The sequence below is a fragment of the Homalodisca vitripennis genome, chromosome 2 (genome assembly GCF_021130785.1).
Source record: "Homalodisca vitripennis isolate AUS2020 chromosome 2, UT_GWSS_2.1, whole genome shotgun sequence".
NCBI lineage: Eukaryota > Metazoa > Arthropoda > Insecta > Hemiptera > Cicadellidae > Homalodisca > Homalodisca vitripennis.
Genome location: NC_060208.1, coordinates 189,399,243 through 189,414,379, shown reverse-complemented (window position 1 = coordinate 189,414,379; position 15,137 = coordinate 189,399,243). Strand labels below are relative to the sequence as shown.

Sequence of the window (15,137 nt, the reverse complement as noted above, 5' to 3'; positions counted from 1 at the left end):
TATGATTAGTAAATTTAGAAAATAATACTTGCTAACATATTTACATAAAAGTTTACATTTACTAAATAATAACCCTAATAATATTTACACTGAAAATTCACGTTTTTTTCGCTTGAACACAACTCAAATCATACATTACTTTTGTAAACAAATACAGTAGAATACTATATAAGTTACTATTTTATTTTGTATTTACTCAAATGCTTGTTTATCGCACATAAACAACAAGAAAGGCCGTTACGCAACACGGTACTTCTCGTCCGCTACGTCGCGTGACTGTAAGGACAGAATCATCGTAAAGGTACTTATCACAGCCCACTATTTTTTTGGACGAGTTTTTCCCTTATCAGAGATCAAAATAAACTTCATTATACGTTCCTTCTTCCATAAGGAATCGAAAAATACTCGATGAGTCATACTTCTTATCTCCAAATCGTCTCCAAATAGACACACGAATGACCTGACATTTCCCAATAATGAAACGTTGTTCTTATAGTTTTTGATTTAATTGATTGTCGTAATAACTTGTACATTCCAAATAGGTTAAATAAAGTCAGTTTGGTTTTTAATAAATTGTAATTTATTTTGTCCCCGATAAGGAAAACTTCGTGGCCCAAAAATAGTGGCTTTCATTGATAAGTACCCCCAAACAACATAAGTTTCACCAGATAACAATAGTAGAGAAACAACATAAAACGTCTCGTATTTTATTTGTATTAGTTTGGAAGCCTATTGAATACCAGCCGTCTGATTTATTTGGCCAAAATAATCTTGTAATAATATAAAATATCTATCGAAAATACGAAACGTCAAAATTCTGGCGACGCTGGCACTTTTAAGCATCTTTTTCGTAGCGTCAAAAATTAGCGTGACGGGCATGGTAGGTTGGCCGGAAGCCGAACATCAAAGGATGTTTAAATTTATTACATTATTCATTAAAATCCATCCTTGTTTGATATACATTTTACATGCTTTCAAATTCCAGGTAAGGAAAGTTTAAAAACAATTATTTATAGAACAAAGTTTTACATCTTTGTGCTAATAATGTATCCTACAACTAATTCTTATGCAGAAGTATAACCCATAAAAATATAATTAGGGTTATATCTTTTCTCCTGGTTTTGGTAGTCATGTTTTTTACGTTCAAACAATGTTAAGAGGGCTGTGGGCAGTGCTATGCGGAGGAGAGCGCAGGAGAAATTTTGATATTGAGCATGTTCTAACGAACAAGGAAAAATATTTTTTTCCAACTGACCAGGATGTCAGGAAATGGGGGGGGTGGGGGGGGGGGGGGGTGGGGGGGGGGGGGGGTGGGGGGGGGGGGGGGTGGGGGGGGGGGGGGGTGGGGGGGGGGGGGGGTGGGGGGGGGGGAGCTGGGGATCTGCCCCCTTGCTGATGGTGACAAATGAAAAATGCTTCTCGATTTTAGTACCTATCAGTAAAATATAAACATTTCCAAAAGGCTTATTATAAATATTACTAAAGAAATTTATATTTAGTTTAAGCTGTCAAAAAACTAACTAGTGTTTTACCGACTCTACATTTTTATCATCTTTGTAATGATGACAACAGATATTTTCTGCAAAGTGTGCCTAGCTGACCTAAATTTGGGGAGCTGTGATGGCCACATGTCCTAAGGTGTCGGATTTTGGAGTTAGAGATAGCGCATGTTCAAATCTTGTTTATTTATTTATTTCAACAGTACACAACCATTTACACAAATAGAATAGTACAGAGTAACGTAGTGTTTTAGTTTTTATATATAAGTACAACAGTAATAAGAATATGACTAGGATTAATAAATATAACACAACAATAACAAAATATGAAACGAAATAGATACATTTACTTAACAAATGGTAACCACAACAATATTGAATTAAACTAGGAAAATAAATAACAAGACTGACATTAAGTAACCTATAGGCTAGCTAAATTACATATCAAAATAATGGAAGCTACCTTACATTTAAAAGACACAACAGATTCATTGAAAAAGTCCTACATGAGTAGCAATATCACTTTCCAGTTCTCAGGAGTCTAGAGAAGGCCGCTGTAGGTAGGAGTAATAAGTCGAACGATGGCGTCTTTGAAATATCCGTTCTGGAACGGCTTCCTCTTGAGACAGTGAGATCAACACTGCTGAGTAGAAGAACCGGGCAGTCAATGACTATTGACTATGACTTGTCCCCTATGACTATTTAACTTTTTTCTGTCAATTACTGTCGATCTTGTACTATATCGACTTCTCTATATTCTATCTGATAACATCCTCGAATACTCGAATATAAGCGAGTAGCCCATGAGGTCAGGAGTAATAAGGGTAAAAAGGGAATAGTCCTTTCTCTTTTTAAAATAAAAATTGTATCTTTTTATTTACTTTTGATGGTGTGTTTTCATAATACAGTTTATTCCCATTTAGTTCACACAAAACTGTTTAAGATAGTACTTGTTTAAATCTTTATCAAGTATTTCTTTATAGTTTGAATTATTTGAAAAGTTAAAAAAACATTTAGGGGATGGTGAAGTTTTACATAATTATAGAAAATTCAAAAACAAAATATATTATTATTCTTTGGATGTTTATGAAAATAATTGATATATATATATTATAAATAAAAATGAATCGCTAAATGTGGTTTCTAAGCGCTAATTTCAAGAATGACTCGACCAATTTGGCTAATTATTTTTAAATATTTTTTTTAAGTCCGAGGAAGGTTTTGATAAAGAGAAAAATAGAATAAGTTTCCTGGAATATTTTAGAATTCAGAAAAATAATAATGATATTTTTGTGAAATGTAACCCAATGTTAAGTGACAACTATATAGCTGTTGACACTTTCAGCTTAAGTTCACCAAAGAGGCATAGCCTACACATTTGCTTACATTAAAATTTTTAGAAAATATTAAACTGGATCAAAGTACTGTAATGCAGATTGCAAAGACAAAATGAATATCTAATATTTACTACAGATTGCACTAGTGACAAATTAAAATCATCTAATGCCATTGAAAATCCTATTTAAACTCTGTTATAAAATTCACCGCGATGAAAAGAGCTGTGAATGTTTCAACATAAGGTACTCGAAACTGATTGGCTTCATTTACATTTGGGTACTTATGCACTATACGGACCCCACCTATTTTTTTACAAATCGGGTACAGTAAGGTTATGTTATGTTAAATTACTATCATAACTTGCTGCATAACGGTTCGGAAAACTGGCATTAATTTCCCTGCAGAGTCTGCCAAACACCCATTGTTCAGGCAGAACACGACCAACATTGTTCTTACGTCTGGTAAACAAAACTCTCGTCTATTTCAACTATTTTATTGGTACCACCAATTTTCCCAACATTCTTTTTTAATACACATCCAACACATACCTCTCTCATGTTACAATTGTTCCGGTCCACTGTTGTGTGAATAGACATTCCCAACTGTCGGCCACACCACTTAACTGAAATTAGTTCCTCGCACCAACAATACATAAAACACAATGTTTTTACAAAAGGTAACCTACTGTGTTCAAACCATGTACCAAAACGAAAACACCACTTTCTTCTTGCAGGGTCTGACATTGCATTTTCAGAAAGGGTATTGTTTGGTGAAATGTAACTTCATAGCATGTCCTCCTTCACATAATATCATCACGGGCAGCAGACCTCGCGATTGAAAAAAAACCCACGGCTCCTGTAGACAGCTCCCAAATCAGCAAAGCAAAGGCAATGGAATGAATGTACTGTCGCTGTTCGGTATGTGCCAGCGGCTTATCAGACGTCTGTCAGGCAGTGACAGGCGCCGTACAGTGGCTCATGCGCCCCACTCTGCATGTGTACTATCTAGTCTCCTGACCTAGGTTAGGTTAGTAGGTTTATGTTATGATATGATAGTAATTTAACATAACATAACATAACCTTACTCTACCTGATTTGTAAAAAAAATAGGTGGGATCCGTATAGTGCACAAGTACCGACATTGTTTATGATATTTTTAGTGTAGCTTAAGGAAAAATATAGGATGGCACACTCTTCTCCATATAAAACGTAAAGTGGTGGCACTTAAGGGATTATTTTACCTTGAAGTTTTCTGTAAACAATAATAATTATATACTAAGTTCATATAATCTATTGTTTGAATTTTTGTGAGGTATAAGTTTTACAAACAAAAATTCCTGTAAATTGTATTTCAGTGTGCGAGTGTATGTAGGCTACCGTTTGTGTAGTATATTTTTCTTGTTTTCACCAATTTTTTCAGAGTACAAAATACATTGTTTTAAAATGTTTTCTCAACTTGTTTGGTTAAGATACTTTCAGTTTTTAAAAGTGTTTATGAAAACTATTAAACAATACAATAAAAAAAGTGACATAAAAATCTATTTATCGTCATTATTTCATTACTATAACAATTCACATGGAAAATGATATATGTACTTTACATAGCCTAATCGTATGTATACAGCATCACAGGGTAACAAATGTTTATTATTCTAGGTGCAATTGCTTCTCTTGGAAAAAGTAAAAAGTTAAAAGGCAAAGCAGGAGGTGCATCTTTTGAGAAGATCAGACTGCCAGTTTGAAACTGATGCTAAAAAACTGGTTTACTCACTTGTGTGGAAGTAACTTGCTAGCAGAGGGTGGTGAAGATATCGAACTAAAGCCGGACAGTGAATATCCAGACTGGTTATGGAATCTTTATATTGGTAAATAGTTCTGAATCTGCACTAGTATAGTACAGTAAATAATTTAACTGTCTCTTGTAATGTTTTTAAAATTGGCAATTACTGTAAAATAAGATACATTTGATAGAATACATATACAGTGGCAAATAATAATATAAGCGAAGGGCAAGGTGTAAGGGAAAAAAAGCTCACAGATGTGCTATTCCATGGTAATTGACATAACTAATTGTTCTCTCCCTTTTCCAAAATCTAGAACTCCACCAATGTGCAAGGGTGTTACAAAAATGCTAAACTGAGTATAAGAAACCAATTCTAAAGCCGTGTTTACATTGGAGTTGATATGTTGCTGACTGAAAACGTTGACTTTACTAAATTGGTAAAGAGTTTTATTGTCAATAATTTGTGAACTGTGAATAATGGTGAACAGATTTTTAAATTCCACTGTTGTAATATTCTGCCACCTGAACCAGGTAGTCACACCCTCCTGCAGTTCCATGTTCTCATCAAACCGCTGCAATCGCGAGCCAGGTCATCATTGCTGGAAACAGGTGGTAGTCACTGGGTGCAAGATCCAGACTGTAAGGTGGATGTGGAAACACCTCCCACTTAAAAGCATCAAGGACTTCTCGAGTCTGATTTGATTTGTGTAATCGGGCATTGTCATGCAAAAAACAAAATTTCAAACTTAGCTTTTCTCTGTTTGTTTTGTATTGCTCTTGAATAAACACTGTGACATCAAAATGACCGCGATAGTCCTGCCCCTGGTGGCTACAGAGCAAAACATAATCTACTCTCCTGATAGCCCTTATAACACAAGCTGCTGCTACCAGTGGAAGCTCATCCACTGTTGGCACCTTGAATGTTGGACAAATTTTGAAAATCACCAAGATGGCAACTTTTAGTGTAAGTGTGGTTTAGAACCTATCATGAAAGTAATTTTAAATACAATTTGATGAGTATATGAACCTACACAATTATGGAAACAATAAACTATTTCTCATTCCTTCTTCAACACATTGACTGCAGCGGATGCACACTGATACTATCCCAGTGCCTTTAAGTCAGTACATGACAGGTTCTGCGGTGAAAGTGTTAAGAATGATAAATATTTTAGACTTCATCTGGATGAATTCTTTGTTCGTTCTGTGTCGGTCCTTTACATGTTATTATAAAAGCTCTAAAGATAAAAGTTTCATCTTCCGGCAATTCCATGAGCAAATCTTTACAAGTAATTTCATATAATACTCCATAATTACTAAAACAGACATTATTGTTCAGACGTGCAGATAATATTTGAGCCTGTATCAATAACTGTGGTTATTTATTTAATAGCGTGGCTTAACATGTAACTGGATTTAAGCTGTTATAAGCTAGTTTCAATTATATCATGTAAGTATTCTGTGTAGTTTTTATTTTGGCCATTTGGTGAAGATTATTTTTGTAATATTGTTTAAATTTTTCAAGAACTTCTTTGGGGTTGTGAGCTTACCTGTAAAGAGGTTTTGGTCAATGACTAGTCTTGTGTTGCTACGTAAGTAGTGTTAGTGTATTAAGACTACGGATCTCTCATATCCTTTAAGTTCTCAATTTTGTTTTTGTGGAGGGTTACAGAAGTTTGAATCTTTTTTATTCAGTTGGTTTGTTAGATACATTGGTGTTTGGTACATTTTGTCGGTTTTAAACAGTACTTCACACAGTGTATGTTCTGGTTTAAAAAATGTTCAGTTTTGTGGGTGCACAGTGTTATAAATGGTGTTGGAGATTTCAGTTTTATTTGTTGTGTATATTTTATTTTCTATGCTTTGTGTTGGGTATTTGGGTAGGCCTTCCTTGATATCTGAGATTTTATAGGCACATAATGTGTTCATGCGCAGTTCAACTAGCTGTAATGTAATGCTTGGTGCCGCTGGCTGATTTTAATATCCTTAATGTCCAGTCATTAAGTTTCACTGAATTTTGTCTGAAATATATTTTTGAGAATGTTAAAAAAAACGATAGTTTTCTTGAATTTTATTAAGAGATAGGCATTTTAGTTTAGTGTTTTTGGGTTAGAAGAGCTGGATGTCGATACTGGTCAGTATGCTGCTCCAGGAACATGCAGGACAAATACCGTTGTGATATGAGTGACTGTGACCATTGCATTATTTAGCAGAGTTGAGAGTACAACACAAACCTACTCTCTCATTTAAGATTTTCTTCTGATTCCTTGTTAGACCATCCTCTGTATGATGGCAAAAAACACAGTAGCAGTCGTGGGACTGCCGATAGAAGTGAAAACGGAACTATTAAGTTGAGAGTAATTAACAATACGTTTATAGTAGCAGTACATCTGTAATTGTAAATGTGACGCGTTTTTAATTTTCCAATTTTAAAATCCACGAAAAAATATTATCAAATAACTAGAAATCTATTTTACCACGCTAGTAAGATAAATCTTATACCGTAATAATACTCATTTCATGATGAAGAGGTTAAATATTAAAAAACATAATTAAAATGAATAATGCTAAATTTTAAATACAAATATTCGTACAAATATTAAAAATGTTTAAAAATATATTCGTTGTTCTCATTATTCATTTATCTGTATAAAAATATGTTGTAATTGCTCAATATTAATAGTTAGTTAAACATAGAATACAAGTGAGTAAACACCGAGTGAACAACAGTGAGTTGAACACCGTTGTAAATAATACAGTTATTGCTACGGATAAAGTATATAATTGCAATAACAATTAAACCCACAATATTTTTAAAACTAATAAATTAGTTAAATTAACTTGGTTCTTTCGTAAAGGTATTTTTATTGCACAATAAACCAATTTATTGAGTTAATACGGTATCAGTGAGCCAATGCGCCAACTACAGTTTCCGGCAGAAACGTTCACACTCATCACTTCATACGCTACTACAGGCTAAACTAAACTTCCAATAAAAAAATGATAAATTACAAAAAAAATATTCATCTATTTTCACACAACTTTCTCGCTGACAAATTTTATATCTGACCAAAAAATAAAAAAAATCCTCGCTTACTACTTTTTTTCTTGTCATTGTAAACGCTATGTAAAATGTAAACAATAATCAAAATTATTTCGAAATTTTTTTAATATTTAAAAATGTAACCAATAGATTGCCAATATTAAGAGCTTTAATTTGACGCATCTTAACAGAATTGTACGATATTGGCTTCACTTTTAAATCTCGAGAGGAAGCCGTAAAGGTCACTGATTTTCGCAGTCTGTTTTCATACTCCGCCGGGACAGTTTTAACACAGCGAGACTGACTTTTTCATGCAGGTTAGTAGTCCGCGGCCAAGTCTACGGTTAAAAAACACAGCGAGACTGACTTTTTCATGCAGGTTAGTATCATTAGCATGTCGGTGACGCGAACCGAGGATTTTACCCTCTACCAAAACGCTCAAACGCGCCTAAAGAAGTTTTTCACTTCAAAAATTTATATTTGCTTTAAAAGGTAGATTTTGTATGACGTGTAAAGTTTTTGTTGATTTATATGCAATAGCTCTAAAATAAAATGCTGTTCCCAAAATTTTTGTAGACTCTGTATTGTAAATAATAAAACAATACAAAAATAAATTCTTTTAATAAAAATTGCTGTTACAAGTTTTGTTTTGTGTCATGTTTTTATTTTAGTATGTAATTTTAATGCAAATAGTATTAATAATAACTATATTATTCAATGCAATAAAATACTCTTCATAGTGAATGTATATGTATACACTATGAAGAGTAAGTTCAAAGTTAAAATAAAACAGAAAAACCAGTGTTCATGTTTTAATTTTAGAGTTCCCAGAACTTTTCGTCAGAAACACACTGATTTAAAACAGAACTCAGACCAAAAATTAAAATCCTAACCAAAAATTAATTTTAACAAATAAATACCATTCCAATCTGCTGTAAGTAGAATATTTGTAAATGTTTTACATAGAACTAAAAAAATGTATAACAAGGAATATAGAATTACCTTAGGTTATATCCATCTGGTTGCTTTGGTTATAAAATTAATTGATGTGCGATTTCAACTTTTCTTAAATTTATCAAATTAGTATTTTTGGTTGGGATTTGACTCTAAATGGTAAATTTCTTTTAGGCGGAAGCAATTTTCTAATTTATTTTGACTGTGTTGAATTGCATGAGCAGATAATGGTCTCTCGTAATTTTGATGAACAACATCAAACCTATGATTGGTCATTCTCACTCTTAATGGAGTGATTTGATTGATATTTTCCAATATAATCTTTGGGACAGAATTTTCAGGTTAGTTGATAAATGACGTTTGTTGTAGTGCAGTCAGTGTTACCTTTAATAGTATATTCTTTTTCAGTTGTACTACTTTTAAAAGATTTAAAATTTATTAACATGTTACAAATTCCGCATTGTGGCTTATTACAAGGATTGCACATGTTACATTTGATATTATTACTTTTTTGGATTGCCTTCAAAACGTATGTATTTATATATATATAAATTAAATGTGTTTTAATGTACCCTTAAATGATTGCAGGTAAAACCAAATCCCTGAGTGAATTGGATCCTGAAACGATTGAGTACTGGCACAAGCTTCGAGCACTTGCCATCAAACACCAACATAATCTAAAAGTCTCTTAGAAGATTTTAACTTCTGTGACACCAATTGTTTTGTAATACAATTTCAAAGTGATATGTTGGTTTAGTAAACGTTTTGTTCAATATAACTTCTTTTTATGACTACCACACCCTATGGTAGAATATATACATGACAATTTACATTTAATCAACTACAGTAGCCTTTAAACATTTTATGTTTTATTACTGGCTAGTTTTAGGTTGTGATTCCATGATTCATCATGTTTGGGCACATTTCCTCTATTTTGGTTTTAAGATTATAATAGGATAAATTTAACCCTTTGGATGCCAACGCCCAAGGCTGCCGCCCTACCCATCACGCTAGCGCCCGAACCAACTGTACTAGCCAAAACCGCCAGCCTTGTTTTGACGTTTGTGTAACCTATTACGCTTTGCTTTGTATTATCCTTAGTTTTTATGTTAATTGAATGTTTATTTTTTTATTTGTAGGAAATTATATGCGCTATAGAATAGTGTTATTATAAATAGCATTTAGAATGGAACTACATTGTTTATGATGTGGTAATGCTTAACCAAAACATTTGTTTACATAAAAAAAATTTCACTTCAGGCCAAAATATCGATACGAAAAAAATATTTTTACCTATAGGTGATATTTTTATTCGTTACAGATATTACATCTAAGACTGCTCACAAACATTCAGAACTGAAAGTTGCAAAATAGTTTCACAAAAAATACTTTTAATTAGTGTTTATATTAGAAAAAAATATACTATAACTAGAATTAATTTTACAGTAGGAAATACGCTTGTACATACTTACATAGTATTAAAATGAGAGCATCTTCTCACTACTATAAGTCTATATCATAGATTTTCTTCAAAAAAGTAAGAAAAATCTTTGTCAACAAAATAATTATGTACAAATATATATACATTTGTCCCCGTGACTTCTAACATGTGTGTTTAGGGAAACACAATGGGTGGACACTAAACTGAACAAAATTGATTACAAATAGTCTTATTTACTTCTAAAATAGTCCTAAATAATTTAAACAGACTTTTAAAGTTAAAAAATAACTTTTAAAAGATGTTTTTCTCGAACGACTGATCAATCGGATGTTGGCGCTTTTCGCCTGGACCTCGGCGGTCCGATCGATCGAACGTTGGCGTTTTTCGACTAGGCCTCGACGGTCCGATCAACCGGACATTGGCGTCCAAAGGGTTAATTAAATATACATTGAAAACATAGCAGTGACTCGAGAGCAAATTAGATTAGTGAATGTGTGTACAAGAACCCTTGGAATCAGCAAGGGTGTGTATTAATTTGTGAGGTCAATCTGGAAAAAGTATTTCTTTTAATACTGGTAGTCAAAGTGGTATGACTACAGCCAGTTATATTTCAGCCATAATAAGTATCAATTTCGTTACTTTTTGTATCAATGTTTGTAATGATTTTCACCAACATTTCTGAAGAAGCTACACACAATAAATCCGTACAATAAGGTAGTAAACTAAATATTTTGGGTGGACTTGTTTGAAAGTCAAACATTTAGAGAATTGTCTATTAAGCCATTTTTAAAGTTTGGAAATTAAAAAAGTCACGTAGGGCCAACTTGGATGAGTACGATGGATAAGGCTAAGTTCAATTTCACTACCACATTTTTAGCCATTAAAAATGACCAAGATCAAAATTTATAAAATGTCTTATTCTTGTTATCGTTTTTTTCAAATAATCATTGTAAACTTTCCCGTGCGCATCTGAAAATACAATAATCATCACTTTGCCAACTGATTTCATCACCGTCTTCAGAACCTGATTGCTTTCAAAAATTTAAGATTTTTTCTTTTGTATTTGAAGTGTAGTAGTGTATCCAGGTTTCATCCACAGTTATGTATCACCACAGAAACTCATCAGAATTTCAACGTAAAAGCACACTTAGATTTGACCACATAAATGCATTTATTCTTCTCTGAAAGCAATCATAGCACCCATCTTAATAAGATTTTTTTCTCAACCAATTTTTGTTTCTTTAATCGAACACACTGTACCTTGTGAAACACCTATGGCTTCAACTATTCCACCCACTTTGATTTGTCGATCACGTAGAATCTAGAATCATATTGTAGATGTTGTGAATCATTTTGGGCTAATCACTTCCATTGCACATCCAGAATATTGTTCAGCTCTTGTGAATGTACAACCACATTTAAACTCATTTACCCAATATTGGAAACATAGGAGTCGATGTGCTTAAATTTAAACCTTAAGCGACTCAGTTTTAATCTCCTTTGGTATAAAGTCTTTTAAATTGAAATGTTCTGTTGTTAAGCCTTTAAAAAAGTTTGCTCCTTAATTGACTATTAAATTGACAACACAAGAAAGATATGGCTGAAACCTTTCCTATTGTAAAAGATAACGCTAACTGATAACAAACCAGTTTAATGCTACTGGTGCTTTATCTTATTGAATGACCTCGTATATTTTTAATATTTTATTGTTATATTATACAATTTGATAAAGACAAATGCCATAATTTGTTGAGAAACTACAGAAACTTGTCAACACAGTTTCAAACAACTAATGTCTTGTGTTTTGTTCTTTTGCTTGGCTTTACTAGTGAAGTTACGAGGGTCTTCCAGAAAGTAAAGAACGTTTTGTTATAAGTCAATAAAAACAAAAGATAAGAGCATGAAAATTTATTTATAAATACTTATAAACTTACTCTATTTTTCTACAAAATCGCCGGAACTGTCAAGGCACTTGTTGTAGCGTGGCACCAGTTTTTCTATACCGACGTTATACTGTTCTGCCGCCAAGGAATGAAGCCACGTTTTTTACTCCTTCTTTGAGGTCTTCGTCACCCAAAAAGTTTTTTTCCGCCTAAAAACACTTTCAACTTTGGAAACAAGTGATAGTCACTCGGAGCCAGATCTGGACTATACGGAGGGTGTCCGAAGATTTGCCATTTGAAAGAATTGAGTTCTGCTTTGGTTCGTGCACTGCAATGAGGCCGAGCATTGTCGTGGATCAGCACCACTTTCGACGACAGCATTCCGCGTCGTTTGTTCTGAATAGCGCGGCGAAGCCTACAATCAACTACATGTAGGCCCTCTGAGTTTGATTGTTTCGCCTCTCGGCATGATAACTCCACATGGATTAGGCCTTTTCGGTCCCAAAAAAAACTGTTGCCATCAATTTCCTGGTGTTCAAATTTTGGTTATTCTTTCCTGTTTTTTGTTGGTGAATTCGAGTGATGCCCATTCCATTGACTGGAGCTTTGTTTCCGGGGTTCGATAGGAAACCCAAGTTTCGTCACCCGTTACGATGCGGTCAAGAAACGCATCACCTTCTTCGTCATACTGAGTCAAAAACTCAAGAGCTGCCTTCCACTTCGTTCCTCGTCGTGCACATTAGTTCGACCTTCCTTAAATTGAATGCACCATTTTCTCACTGATGACTCGTTCATCGCATTGTCACCGTAAACTGCCTTAATTTGCCTATAAATTTCAATAGGTCGAACATTCTGTGCATTCAGAAACCGTATCACACTACGCAGTTCACACTTGGCGGGATTTTCAATTAAACGCCGCCATTTTAAAAACTTTCACAGGAGACGCAAACGTGACCTCACGGTACCGCTACTCAGCTCACACTGAGGCAGAAGGTGTGGCTAACGAACAAGCTATCTACCGCGGTGGTGGGGGAACTGCGCCGCCCGTGATGCGCGCAATCGTTCTTTACTTTCTGGAAGACCCTCGTATAATATCAACTAATGTGAGTTATGTTTCTTATTGTTTTGAAGTGAACTGAATTTGTATTATTTGCAATATAAGTGAAGCTGGAACAACTATACTAGTATATAGATGGTGCAACAAAACATTTACAATGGAGACTGTGATAAGTTATTCAATATTATTGTGATCAATCTCATAAAACACACTAAACACAATGATGTCTTGGTGTTGTGTTTTACTGTGTATACTAAATAACAATGGTTAATAGAAGAGAAATCGGTAAAAAAATTATGAATTAGAGAGAAAATTAATTTTTTATAAGTTATAGTACAAATGTAAATGTACATTTTATATTCTGATGTTTCCATCTTTTTTCACCTCTTTATCAGATTATAGTAAAGATTTTCAATAAGTGTGTGTATGTCAATTGAAACCTTATATTCTAAGCTATTATACAAAATTAAAATTATTACCATAACTTTTTTTGCTGGAGGATAATTACATGTTTTAAAAAGCTTTTGTAAGTAAAATTTTTTTTAAGATTTCAAACGTATTTTTAAAGATTTTTTATATGAAGTGCAGTAAAATTTATTACTCATCCACAGTAAAACATATTTTTAATATTAATAGTGCAATGAATTATGAGGTAACATTTAGGACAATAATGTAATTGATCAATGAAAAAGGGATGGTTTTTTTGTTTAATTTAGCACTTTTTTCAGTATACTATATTTTAATTTCATATTTTTTTAAATCTTTGGTTATTTCTTGCTTTTACGTACATTTACTAATTATTAACTACTTTTGTTTATTTAATAAAAAATTTAAGTAGGATTAGGTACCTCAAAAGTTGCATTTTTATAACAAAATTTTGTAACGATTACTAGTTTTTGTAATTGGTTTTAAGGCAACAATTTAAAAAAAAAAAAAAAATTTACATTCTATGTTTCATGTTGAAAAAATACAATTCAAAAGTACATTTTTTCTTGAAAACAACATGCCTGAAAGTGGTTTCTAAAAACCTTAGCAAATCAACCAAAGTAGGCTTGCTAGCATAGGAAACATAGATGGCCAGATCTAGGGTCGAAGCATAAGGTTAAACATACACAAAATTAAAAAACTAGTCAATAATGTGTGTCAAAACTCACTTAAGTCATGGTTATTAACAGAACAAGTTTCATATCAAAGCCTATACCTAAGGGCTCAGAATAATTGGAACAAGACCAGGCAATATGGACATTTCTTGTGTCAATGTGACATGACAATTGAAATAAAAAGAGACAGTACGGGGATATTTTAATAGTTGAACATCTATGGACTTATCTGAGCCATTGACTTGGTGTTTTAATTTAATTTTTTATTTTCATAAACCAGTTGTCTAAGAGTAATTTTGTAACCTCCACTCCATCCAGTATCCAAAAAAACTGGTAGTCTTCTTAGCTGCTCAATTGTCATGGCTATTATTGTCTGATAAATAGTCGTAAGTGAATTTGGTTGATAAAGTAAACATCCTGGTAGATATTGTACTATGTACAATATTTCAAAGATATGTTGGTAACATCAATGATTAAGACTTAGTAGTTAGATAAATAATTATTGCATAGTCATGTTACAGTAATCTAAAATGTAACTGAAGACTGTGTATGACATACTGTAGTATAATACAGGCAGTCTCTGGTGGTACAATGTGGTCAAAGTTAGACATAAATGTTAGCTTTACCCTTACATGTCCTATACTGGACTTTAAGACTGTGCTGTAATTCTTTGTCCCCAGACTCAATACAAAACATTAGCATGAATACTGCCTAATGAAATGATTACATAGTCATGACAGAATAAGCATACTCTTTCTTAATGCCTCCTATAGGGAAAAGATGAAATAAAACAAGATTCGTATCAAATCTTAAAATAGAATATTTATTGTAAATAACTAAACAATCATTGTTGGTCCACAGAGGCAAATATTGCTGACAATGATATTCAATACACAGAGGAACAAAGCAAGATAACAACAAATAAAATTATTACACATAAAAACACGATTATGGAAATATGAAATAAAATTATATAAATGTTGATGTAATGACAAAGCAAGATGTTGATAACTTATTACGATATCTTTACGTGTACAATG

The 15,137-nt window shown here is 33.0% G+C and overlaps 1 pseudogene; it reads left to right on the top strand.

Moving 5' to 3' along the window:
* The first annotated feature begins 3,732 nt into the window (after nt 1-3,732).
* On the top strand, nt 3,733-9,394 carry LOC124355938 (annotated as a pseudogene).
* The last annotated feature ends 5,743 nt before the right edge of the window (nt 9,395-15,137 follow it).